This window comes from Rhipicephalus microplus, chromosome 4, assembly GCF_043290135.1.
Source record: "Rhipicephalus microplus isolate Deutch F79 chromosome 4, USDA_Rmic, whole genome shotgun sequence".
Classification (NCBI taxonomy): Eukaryota; Metazoa; Arthropoda; class Arachnida; order Ixodida; family Ixodidae; genus Rhipicephalus; species Rhipicephalus microplus.
Window position 1 is genome coordinate 171,400,692 of NC_134703.1, and position 12,843 is coordinate 171,413,534.

Sequence of the window (12,843 nt, forward strand, 5' to 3'; positions counted from 1 at the left end):
AGAACACCGAGCGATCATGGCGGCTCTCTCCCCCCTCAATGTGGGCGTTCGTATGTACGCCTACATACAAGCCTTCCTATCAGGACGCACGGCCGAGGTTCACATGGGCCCCCATGCGTCCCCTCCATATACCCTCAGTGGTGTAGGCACTCCGCAAGGTTCGGTCCTTTCTCCTTTTCTCTTCAATGCCACACTCATTCTCTTAGCCCGCGCTCTTCACAATATCCCTCACCTTCACCACACCCTCTATGCAGACGACATCACACTGTGGACCACCCACGGTAGTGATGGCGACATAGAGGAAACCTTACAAACCGCCGAAAACATTACACAACAACACGCACAAAGCATTGGTCTCTCCTGTTCCCCGGAAAAATCTGAGCTGCTTCTCATACGCCCTTCACCACGTACTCTACCCACTGCCCCCTTCACCGTTACTCCGGACGGGCGCTCTCTCCCAGAGGTCGACACAATCCGAATCTTGGGCCTTCACATCCAAAATACCGGCCGTAACACTTTCACTATCCGGAAACTCAAGCGGGTGACGGATGCGCTCTCGCACCTCGTCCGCAGAGTTTCTGGAAAACACTATGGCATGAAGGAACACGATTTGTGTCGTCTCATTCATGCCTTCATACTGAGCCGCTTTCTTTATACAATCCCGTATCTCCGACTTCGACAGGAAGAAATAGCCACCCTGGATGCCATGCTTCGTAAAGCCTACAAGGTGGCCTTACACCTCCCCCCTAACACACAGACCACTAAACTTCTTCAGCTTGGGCTCCATAACACCACACACGAACTCACTGAGGCCCACAGACGAGCGCAATACACTCGTTTAGCTCAGACTTTCACCGGACGCTACATACTTAACACCCTCAATATTCACATACCAGCAGCCGACCCCACACTTCTACCAATCCCCCGACCCATACACACACAGATAATAGTTAAACCTCTCCCAAGAAACACCCACGTTACCTACCATTCGGCCCGCCGCAAGGCCCGTGCAAAAGCTCTCCACAAATACTACGGTTCTGAAGAGGACGCCGTATGGGTGGATGCAGCTTGCACGGGCGACGACGCGGCAGTTGCAGTCGTTGATCGCACACTCCAACCCATTGCAACTCTCCCCCTTCCTCCTGCATCCACCCCGGAATCCTCGGAAGAAGCGGCGATTGCGCTTGCCCTCGCACACACTGATGCCCGGTACGTCCTTTCCGACTCGAAAACCGCGATCCTAAATTTCGCGCGAGGACGAGTCCACGAGAGCGCTTACAGAATTCTCAGCTCGCCCACCAAAAACCCGGCCCGCCATGTGGAGCTGATCTGGGTGCCTGCGCACTCTGGAAATCCCGGCAACGAAGCCGCCAATGACCACGCCCGAGGTCTCATTAACCGGGCGGCGGCGGGATCGGAGTCGGGCTCTTCCAGGGAGCGTATGCACTCGTTCATTGAGATGACCCAGTCATATCGCGCCGAACGCCAGCTATACCCACCATCCCACCAATCCCTCAAAAATTTTCACCAAATATTATGGCGTCGCCTTCAGACCCGCACCCTTCCCTCCCCCTATTTTCTTTCCCGCATTTACCCGGGAGCGTACGCCCCGTCCTGTGCTCAATGCACTCACCCCCACGCTACCCTTACCCACATTCTCATGGAATGCCCGGCGGACCCTCCCCCGCGGGGCCCGGAGCCACTGACCACATGGGAGGAATGGGAGACCTTGCTGCGCTCGACGGACCCGGCCAAGCAGAAAATCGCCACTGACCGGGCCGCCCACGTCATTGAACTGCATGAACTCATGAACGCATAGCGAAGTGGGGTCGTGCGGGGACCCTGGGACGTAAGTGCCCAAATCCCTTGATCTAATAAAGTTTTACCTCCCCCTCCTCCGGAAATAAAATTCTATTAAACGCTATCTGTACAAGACTGCTACTGTAATCGAACTTTCTGTTTACCGGGCACAGGTTCGCCCAAATAAACAGTTAAATCCCAACATAAAGTCTCCTAGCTGTCTTCGGCCACGTCACGACACCGTGACATCTGGTGGAGGCGCGTCTTCGTTCATGTACCGGACGCCCCCGTCAAGCCGTGAACCCAGCGCACGTGGCGGAGAAGACACCGACGTCAACCAGGTACAGCGAACAAGCCACCGGCAGCAAGGGCTACGACCGGAGTACGGGCTTCTACAAGCCAAGGTGCGGAAGACCAAGGCAATGACCGCGATTGCAGCGACAATGACAACCGCAGCGTCCCAGCCCACTATGGTCATGCATCAACCCAGGGAACCACCAATTTTCCATGGGTCATCGTTCGAAGACCCGGAGTCCTGGCTAGAAACATACGACCGTGTGGCCGCCCTCAACCACTGGGACCTAGACGAAAAGCTGCGTCGTGTGTTCTTCTACTTGGAAGACACCGCAAGGACCTGGCTCGAAAATCGTGAGTCCACGCACCAAACGTGGGATGTTTTCTGTGGCGCATTCCTGCAAACGTTCGCGACCGTCGTTCGCAAAGAGAGGGCTGCTGCTTTATTAGAAACCCGTGTTCAGCTACCAAATGAAAATGTCGCCATTTTCGCAGAAGAAATGACCCGACTATTCCGTCACGCTGACCCAGACATGCCTGAAGACAAAAAAGTTCGGTTCCTTACGCGAGGGGTCAGACAGGAGCTCTTCGCGGGACTGATAAGAAATCCACCGAATACCGTCCAAGAATTTGTAGCCGAAGCGACCTCTATCGAAAAGACCCTGGACATGCGCACCAGACAGTATAATCGTCGCCTGACTCCAGAATGCGCTGCTGCTCAAGCCAGTAACTGCGGAGACCTGCGTGAAACGATCCGCGCGATCGTGCGGGAAGAGCTGCGCAAGCTGTTGCCTTCGGCGCAGCCTCAAGTGGATTCAATCACCGACATTGTGCGAGAAGAAGTTCGGGAATCACTTCAAATTCCCCAAGCAACGCTGCCCGAGCCGGAAGCTATGAGCTACGCCGCTGCAGTGCGCCACAACGCTCCTCCCAGTCCACACCAAAACGCCACCCCATCGTACTTCCGTCGACAGACACCACCGCCGCCACCACGCCCACCGACGTCATACCGTTCGCCAGCGGCCCAGTGCAGTGTACCGAGAAAGACTGACGTCTGGCGGACCCCTCACCATCGCCCGCTCTGCTACCACTGCGGCGAGGCCGGACACACATACCGCCGTTGCCGCTACCGAGAGATGGGACTGCGTGGCTTCGCCGTCAATGCACCGCGTCCACAGCCAGGAGAACGACCATGTGACATCGCCGACTACCTGACAGAAACTCAGTGGACACCACGAAGCCCTTCGCGTTCGCCGCCGCCCAGCCGCCGCACGTCACCGCACCACCAGCAGTACACTGGCCCACCGCGGGGCCAGTCTCTTAGCTCGTATCCGGGAAACTAAGGGCAGCAACCGATGGAGGTGCGGTTGCTGTGCGACAAACTACCGAAGATCCTCCTCCAACGACGACGCCGCGATGGAGCTTTTCGAACACAACGGCAACCAGCCAAAGCCCTGACGGCGAAACCTCACTTACCGAAGGTGACCTGACGACGCAACATGGAAGCAGGGAAAAAGTCGACGCAGCTGTGAGCCGACGCCACGCCCTACCTGTAATGCGAGACGGTGAACTAGCGACCTCGACGTTCTTATCGATGGCCTCAGTGTGACCGCTCTCGTCGATACTGGAGCCGACTACTCCGTCATCAGTGGGTCGTTCGCCGCGAAGTTAAAAAATGTTAGGACAGCTTAGGAAGGCCCTGAAATCTGCACAGCCGGAGGTCATCTCGTAACGCCTGCAGGAATCTGCACAGCGAGAGTCACCATTAACGGCCGTATTTATCCTACAGTCTTCGTAGTCCTACAGCCCTGCTCGAGAGATGTCATCCTTGGCATGGACTTCTTATGCCTCCATGGTGCTGTCATCAACCTAAAAACAAAGTCGATAACGTTATCTACAGAAGAAGAACTAGCGCCGCGCACGCCGTCAGGAAACTATACCTTGAATGTGCTGGAAGAACGAGTCACCATACCACCTCGCTCAAGCGTCATTATTTCAGTCGGCGCTCCTAAACCACCTGACTTGGAAGGCGTCGTTGAAGGCAGCGAGCATCTGTTGGTCACCCGAAATATTTGCGTCGCAAGAGGAATTGCAGAGCTGTGGGGAGGCAAAGCAACGGTTCTGCTCACGAATTGCAGCAATGAGTACAAACATGTGAATAAAGGAACAACGGTCGCATACATCGAAGAAGTTGTCGAAGCCACCAGTGCTTTCGCCCTCGCCTATCCTGCGGAACCTGCTCAGAGGAACCAAGCCCCTCCCATAGCATTTGATGTCAATCCAAGACTTCTGAACCATGAGCTAGAACAGCTCAAGGCCCTGCTCCTGCAATACGAACAGCTCAAGAACAGCTCAAGGCCCTGCTCCTGCTTTTCGTCGTCATCAAAAATTCGGCAGACCCCAATCACGAAACATCGCATCATAACCGAAGAAAATGCCAGACCACTCCGTCAGAGTCCGTACAGGGTTTCGACGCGAGAACCTGAGGCCATGAAGAGACAAGTTGATGAAATGCTGCGGGATGACATTATCCAGCCGTCCAAGAGTCAATGGGCATCCCCCGTGGTGTTAGTGAAGAAAAAGGACGGGACCCTACGTTTCTGCGTCGATTATCACAGCCTGAACAAAATCACAAAAAAGGACGTGTATCCTCTCCCACGAATATACGACGCACTGGATCGGCTCCATAACGCCAAGTACTTTTCGTCAATGGACCTCAAGACGGGCTATTGGCAAATCGAAGTCGACGAAAGAGACCGAGAGAAGACAGCGTTTATTGCACCGGATGGCCTTTTCGAGTTTAAGGTGATGCCCTTCGGTCTTTGCCCAGCGCCTGCAACTTGTCAACGCGTTATGGATACAGTACTGGCCAGATTGAAGTGGCAGACTTGCCTTGTGTACTCTGACGACGTCGTCGTGTTTTCCTCGAGTTTCGACGAGCATCTTCGGCGCCTTGAAGCTGTACTTCAAGCCACCAAGACGTCCGGACTCACACTGAAGCCAGAAAAGTGCAGATTTGCGTACGAGGAGCTCTTGTTCCTGGACACGTTGTTAGCAAGTCAGAAGTTCGTCCCGATTCACGGAAAACAGCCGCCATCGCCATCTCCCCGCCACTCACTGACAAGAAGGCGGTGCGCCGATTTCTGGGCCTGTGCGCCTATTATAGGCGGTTCGTGAAAAACTTCGCCCGCATCGCCGATCCTCTCACTAACCTTACCAAGGCCGACGTGGAGTTCAAGTGGGAAACGCCGCAGAAACGACGCAGATATCTCCATACAAATTGGTCTACGGAAGTAGCCCGGCAACAACGCTCGATGCCATGTTACCCAACGTCACCGACGAAGAAAACCTCGATGTGAGTGAGTACCTTCAATACGCCGAAGAAGCCCGACAACTCGCGCGTCTCTGTATCAAAAATCAACAGACGACCGACAGCCGCCGATACAATCTTCAACGACGCTTCGTGGAATACCAGCCCGGTGAACGTGTTTGGGTGTGGACGCCGATGCGCCGACGTGAACTAAGTGAAAAGCTTCTGCGACGGTACTTCGGACCGTACAGGGTGGTTCGACGTCTCGGCCCACTTGATTACGAGGTTGACCCGACGGCATCACGAACTCTCAACGACGCCGATCGCGACCTGAAGTCGTCCATGTCGCGCGCCTCAAGCCGTTTCATGTGCGTTGACAAACTGAAACAGTGTTTTCTTGTATTATAATTGTATCGTAATTTATTCATTGTACTTTCTTGCATAATTGTTGTACCTTCATCTTTAGGTAAAGCATCAACACGATGCCTTTTTCAGAGGGGGGCAATGCCACGTTCCAATTCACAAGTTTTGCTAACGTCCGATAACACTACACAACTCTCAGCGCAAACCGCGCCTGCATTTTTCGAGAAGCTTCCGGACTGTAGCAGATAATTTCGATAAGATCACCCCTACTCTGCGAACTGTACAGATTATTCAGGAACCTACGCCACCGCCAGCGATAACGCTAGAACATTCGACGGCAAGAGTATGAATGCCGACGCGCTTTGCCGCTTGTCAGTAGTTGATCGACGGCCGACGCTCCGTTCACTGCTATCTGTGCAAGACTGCTACTGTAATCGAACTTTCCGTTTACTGGGCACAGGTTCGCCCAAATAAACAGTTAAATCCCAACAAAAAGTCTCCTGTCTTCGGCCACGTCACGACCCCGTGACATTATGATAATGCCATGTTCTGACGCCTGATGGCGAGGTACGTTTGTGCCACGCATTATTACGGCAATATTTCATGTTATGTTCTGTAGCATGCATACAGGACGCCTGTTTTTCTAAAGCATGAAAGTTACTTTCACTGTATTTCCAGCAGAGAAGGTTCATTTTTTTGCACTCACGAGGAACAACTGAGTTCATGAAGTGTGCGGCTCAAAGAGTCCTTTAGATATTGTGTTGTATGGCGTTTGCTTTGTAATGCCCACTGTACATTGGTGGAAGCGACCTTATGTTGTACGCTATGTATATACGTAAACCGCATTTGTAATAAACACCATGTAAGAAAAAAAAAGAGGCATGGCTGCGTGGTAGAACATCCACTTGCCGCGCAAACGACCCGTAGGCGATCCCCACCCTAACCCGGTATTTTTATTATTTCAGTTGCATCTTTCTCAACTTTTCAGTCATGTGAAGATGACTATTTTTCACTCGCAACAAATGACGCCGACGGCGAATGTTCAGACAAACAAGCTCTTTAATTTTATCGTGGTAATAAGGCAGTCGATTTGAACTCAAAGAAAGTCCCGTTTTCAAGCTCTTCCCATAATTTTATCGACCGGATTAGGCAAAGAGTCAAGGTCCACTGTTTTTTTGCACTGAGGATACTGAATTGACAGTCACGCTACTTGGCCTTGATTCATCTTTCATTGATTTGTTCAGCTGGAAATACAACCAGGAACTTCCTGCTTCAATGGCTTGCTGCTTCTATGCACCGTGAATATTCTCAAAAAGTTCTGGAGACAGAATTTGGAACCTTTTTTCTTCGTATTAGAAATATTGATTTAGAGTGGAAAACATTAGATAACACAGAAATTACATCCGCGTTTTACACTGGAAGCTGCTTTGCTCTGTGTTCCTTCTAGCAATAATGGGTCGAATTTCAGAGTACTAATTCTCGTATAGCCCATCCCAGAAACTAGTGCTGCGAACAGTTGAAAACTGGTGAAATAAAAATATCGGAGGATATTGGATCGTTTGTTTCAACTTTTTCTTTAAGGCAGCTAGGCGTGGTGTCTTGACTCTTGGGCATTACCCAACAAGAAGTGCTTTTGTTTGTTTCTCGCTATCGTACGCTTTATTTCTTGGTGTGAGCCTGGCCAACCACCCTGGTGGCTACTTCACAAAAATGCACTCTTGAGTGCCGATGCGTTGCCAAGCAAAGCCCTATTGTGCAATTTGCGATTTCCCAAAGGGGCCGTAGAAAACAGACCATGCTGGTATAAACTTGGCAGAACTTCTTGATGCAAGCTTGCCCATTGTGCGCCTGTAATGTGTTATCGTGTCAGGATGGCTATACCACATAAGAACAAAGGGCCAAACATAAGCATGTCAACCGATTTGACGACCAGAAAGACAATTCTTAGAAAACTAGTGGCTAAATCTGAAGTACCAAGATGCTTTGCTTTCTAAGGCGTTGGAAATTGTGTAATGTGTATGCGTTTTGTAAGAAAGAGTCCATTTAGAGTATTAAGTCCCCTAACCAACGAGCTGCGTCAGCTTTTCCTTGAAAAGAAGATACGTCACAATCCCTTGAAATAAATAAAAAAACTTATTTATGCCTATGAATATAGTTCTTATGAGATAGATTTACCGCAACCAACTCTCGAATGGCCGAAAACAAAAACATGAATCAACCCCAATGTTTGTTACTTTGTAAAAAAAAAAACGGAGGTTGTTTCAGGCAATAGTAATTGAGGCCTTACACTTGAGAATACTGATCATGTGGGACATCATAACTTGAAAGTTTGTGAGGAACGAGAAAGTTGACAAACGTGTCCGGCCAAGGAGTTTTGAAACTCGAGGGAACAGCGCCGAGGATGCAAATTCTATAGGTCACAAACGCACTAGCTACTGCGTGCCACCTTCAGAATGAAAGTCGCGAGAACGTTTCGGAAAGGCTGCAACGAAAAAAGAAAACCAAAAGCTTGGGTTGTGTTTTCGTAGCTGCGTAGAAAAAATTTGTGTTTGTCTGCACTGATGAAAATCACTTGTACACAGACGATGTTGGTTAGTGAAAAAAAATATTTGACTTTCTTCCAAAACATCAGCTGCTGCATGCTTTGTTACTGATACCTGTGGCGCACGGGCAAAAGTAAAGTACTTTGACGTAAGCATTTTTTGTCGCCAAAGGAGCCTTTTGCAGAAAAGAGTTGTGTCAATCAAACAATCGAACAATCCTATCGTTGACACAACAGCCACTTTGTTGCTCCCGTTGGTTCCTCCAGCACGCCGCACCCACTCTAGTCGGTTGTCTTGGAGCACGCTGACGGTGTCATTTCTGCCTGGCCACCTATGGGACTTCATACGGGGGCTGGGATGAAGTGTTCTTCCCAACTTTGATGGCCTCGAAAGGTGGAGAATGGTCCAGTCAGCAACATGCCTTAATTGCGCCCTACTGGAAACAAATAAGCATATTGTGAAACAATGCGTTGTTGCTCGTGTTTTCTTGGGGGCCGTGCATGCTGGATTTCGTGGCCTCGGAGTAAATCGTTTTGTTTATTCTGGGCGTTGTTTTCGAGGCCATTTTGCCTGCCTTCTCATTGTTGCTGGTGCCTACTGCCTTTGGCGCAATTGTTGTGAGGCGGTTGTAGCCGGTCGTCGCTGTCCCGCTCTCTGGTCGATTTGGGGGTGACTGTACAAAGAACTACTATCTGTTTTTTTCGAAGGAACTCTTCGTTCTCGGTGAGGACGAATTCCTTCGACACTGATCCTGCCCTTTTGTGTTTGTCGGCGAGAGACGTGTAAAGCTTGTGTTCAGGCCTGCCTGGCTTCGGTAGATTATACTCGCACAAATAGCTTAGAAATACTATATAAATATCTAACATATACATCTTTAAGTTTCACTTGTGTGTTCTTCGTTTACCACGTAATGTACGCAGGTAAACATATCTTTTTTCATAATTTTTGGTGTGTTTGTGGATGTTATGCTCCATCGCGATGTTCTGTTAGATTGTACTAGATTTTCACTGTTCGTGAGAATTAATTTCTCTAAACACAGAATAAATATCGCTGTTTGTGAAAGTATAAAAGTTGGAAATATAAAAAACCTGTGCAAGTACTTCATATCCAGACATAGAACATAAAAATGTTTTTTTTTGCATATTGGTAACCCATAGTGCCAATACTCTTCATTCCATTGCTTTTTTGCGCTTTTAGGAGCTACTGAATTTGTCTGTCAACTACGAACAGTCGGTGTTTTGCTATCCATGTTTTGCTGTGCTTTTTTATGGGTGTGCCTATGACGACGAGCAGCGCTCAATCGCAATCCTGCGATGGATAATCCGATGCGGGCTCTTCGGAAACAGTACAGAGACGCGCCTTCACATAGCAAGAGCGAACGAGCGAACACAAGAGAACAGAGTGGCAACAAAGGCATAAAAAACCAACTGCTTGCACAGCTGGCGTGGACCGCGCACGGCAGGGACGTCAGCGAGCATCTCTCGGCGCCCACTGGCCGCACACAGCAACTGCCACCGCCAGCACTAACACGGCGCTGCTAGTGACGGGGTGCGGGCGTTTCAGAATATAGGCAGGGGAGCTGGAGGAGGGGGAATAAGCTTTATGATAAGAAACCAGCAGGTTTAGGTGGGCGGGCCTAGGCCTCCCATGAGGGGATCTCAAAGGGCTTGCCTCAACGTCACCTCACGGGTGTGCCGGTTTGGCCAGGCAGCGGACAAACGTCCAGTTTTCAACAAAACGCACTGCTCTCTAAACCCAACACATTTCCTGAGAGCGAAAAAAAAGAACACTCACAGGGCCGCACAGAGTGGCGACTCGCGACACGCTTTCTTCTTGTTATAAGTTATAGACACTGTATACGCACGACTGCTTTTTTTCCGCGATAAGTATATGTAGGATCTGCTTTTCCGGAAAGGATCACAGCCAGAAAGGATTCACTCCTTTGTGGTGTCACTGCTCCCGAAGGCCTTTACGGAAGATATTCCTTTGTCTAAAGGACTTTAGGTTCTCCCTGTGTCAAAAGTTTCATCCCGCAGTTCAAACTTTGTTCACTGAATGTTCGTTATTGAATGAAATAAGATTATCATTCGTAATACAGCATAGACTACACTGCCCGTAAGCTCAAGTACTCTTAGTACTTTGTCAAACCTTTTATTTCGCGCATATCGGTGCAATAAATTCTTTCCGCACATCGCACCGTGCTTTCGAATCATGTTGGAAAACACGTGCATCAAAGAGGCACTGTGATGAAGTGCTGCTAATCTCATGGAATCGAAAACAGCCCTCGCCTTTGAGCTCAGGCTATTCCTGGTTCAGAACTCTTCATATCGTGACCGGCGATTAGTCACGCTGACATACGGCTCTCCATGGTTCTAATAATGGTGTTCGTTCGGCCTCGTATCCCAGGGGTGCACTGTGCCCGCCACGCCATGCCTCCCACCTAATTCATCAGTGCCTGTGGGGCATTGCGAGATAGTTTCATCAACTCTGCTGTAAGCTCACTGAGCAGATTACCTACCCTTCTAACGCATTCGCTCACCAGCTCACATTTACTCACGTGAAGGTCAGGCAATATCCTGGTATGTTCAAAATTTGGCAGAAAAGCTCGCAAAGCTTGAAGGTTAAGCTCCAGGGTCAGTAAACATGACAGCTTCACATGCCAGAGTTGCTGCTATGCAAGAAGTGTAACCAATCCTCGTACCAGAGATATTACGAATGCGGATAACAAAACAACGCACGCACACACACACACAAACACACACACACACACACACACACACACACACACACACACACACACACACACACACACACACACACACACATACACACACACACAAAACTTACCAGCGAAGATTTTGTTTGTGGCTTTGGTACTTGCTTTCGTCAAGTGTTACACCACGTAAAATGTTGTCACGAAGCTTTCAATTCTGCAAGTTCTCTGAAGTCAAATTAGCCATAATATAGAGTAAAAGAAATGAATAATAAAACCTATGAGTGGTTGTGGAAGCTGAAGTGCAACGAAGTTCTGTAAAGCAGGTAACGATCCTCAATGGAAGCTGTGACAGTGCGGAAAGATCAGTGCACATGAATGTACCATCATGTTGGTTGACTTGATCGTATGCGAATCGTACGAGTTATCATAGAGTTTATCAATTAGAGGCCCAAAACACTGGGTCCCCGAGCTGCGTTGCATAGGTTGCTCTGGCATTCCGAGGATCACACTAGTTTGTTAATTGGCTAAACGCAGGCTGCGTTCGGTCAAAGAAACACAGTGCTACAAGTGGTGCAATTGATATTTATGTGAGACATGAGCCATACGGCACCGTGGCTCGCGCTGTGCCTGCTTCATCTCGCTGGAGACCCAAGATGCCTGGGAGGCACACGTTAGTTTTCCAGTTTTGGGCCTCTTGTGAAAACGAATGCAAGAGCCCAAAATTGACTTGGGCTCTACGCGTGCACCCTGGCGGGTCGCGAACGTCTTCAGCCGCCAAGCTCCTTGGAGCCCCAACTCTCTAACTGTATCAAAGGGCATATTTCTGCGTTGCACGTGGTTCAATCCTAGCTGGCTGTCACATGAAGTCAGCCAGAATCACAGTTATTTCCAAATGAGTTTTTTTAAATATTGCCTGGTGAGGATTTCCGCACCGATACCCAGCAGCTGTCAAATCCTGTTCGTACCTTAACATTACGCAACACCGACCACTGTAAATTTTGCTGCTCTTCTCTCTAAAATTTCGTAGCACCCCGACATTACTGTGACAAGCGGCTCCGCCAGAAAAAAAAAGCTTTTGAGACGAATAAGTGGATCACAACTTTACCACTCGAGCAAGGGTTCATACCACCAGTACTTTAGTACCACTCGCAACACGTTGTTTCTTTCCCGTGCAGCTACGGCACCAGCGACACGTAGAGGAAGCCTGAATGGGTCTGTGATCACTTCATCGACTGTGCACCAATGATATGATCGCTGACGTCGTGTTAAGTTGCCCTAGTGGGTGTAGGTGCGACTAACCTCGGCTGTTGATAAAGATGGCGAGGCCAAGCGGGAAACCGATGGCAGTTGTTACATCTTTTATCTGCAAAGTTCGAGTGACAGAACGTTCAGATTCAACAAGTTCGCAGTTTTTCTTCTATAAAAAACTAGACCATGAGGCTGTCTCTGGCACATTAGTAGTGCATGCTGTTTCTAGAAATGTTATGCACTTAGCACTGAAATCGGGCACGCTTCGTTGTGTTCAGTCGCTAGGAAAAGTTAGTCATGTTGGGTTTAAATGCGAAAAGTGAGCCAGGCTATGATGCACAAGTACGCAGCATGAAAAAGGGTTACGCTGTTCTTGCGGTCACCTAATTTGACAAAGGTCAGTCATGAAAGCTCATGTAGAGCCATCACCATTGCCATTCATTATCATTATTATTTGTAGGCCTCTACGCCACGCCTCTTTCCTCCTCATGCCAAGCTAGAGGCACGAGCAACAGAACAGATTCAAGCTCCTGGCGTAGGCAACGCTCACAGCCGATGCCGCTGAGCTT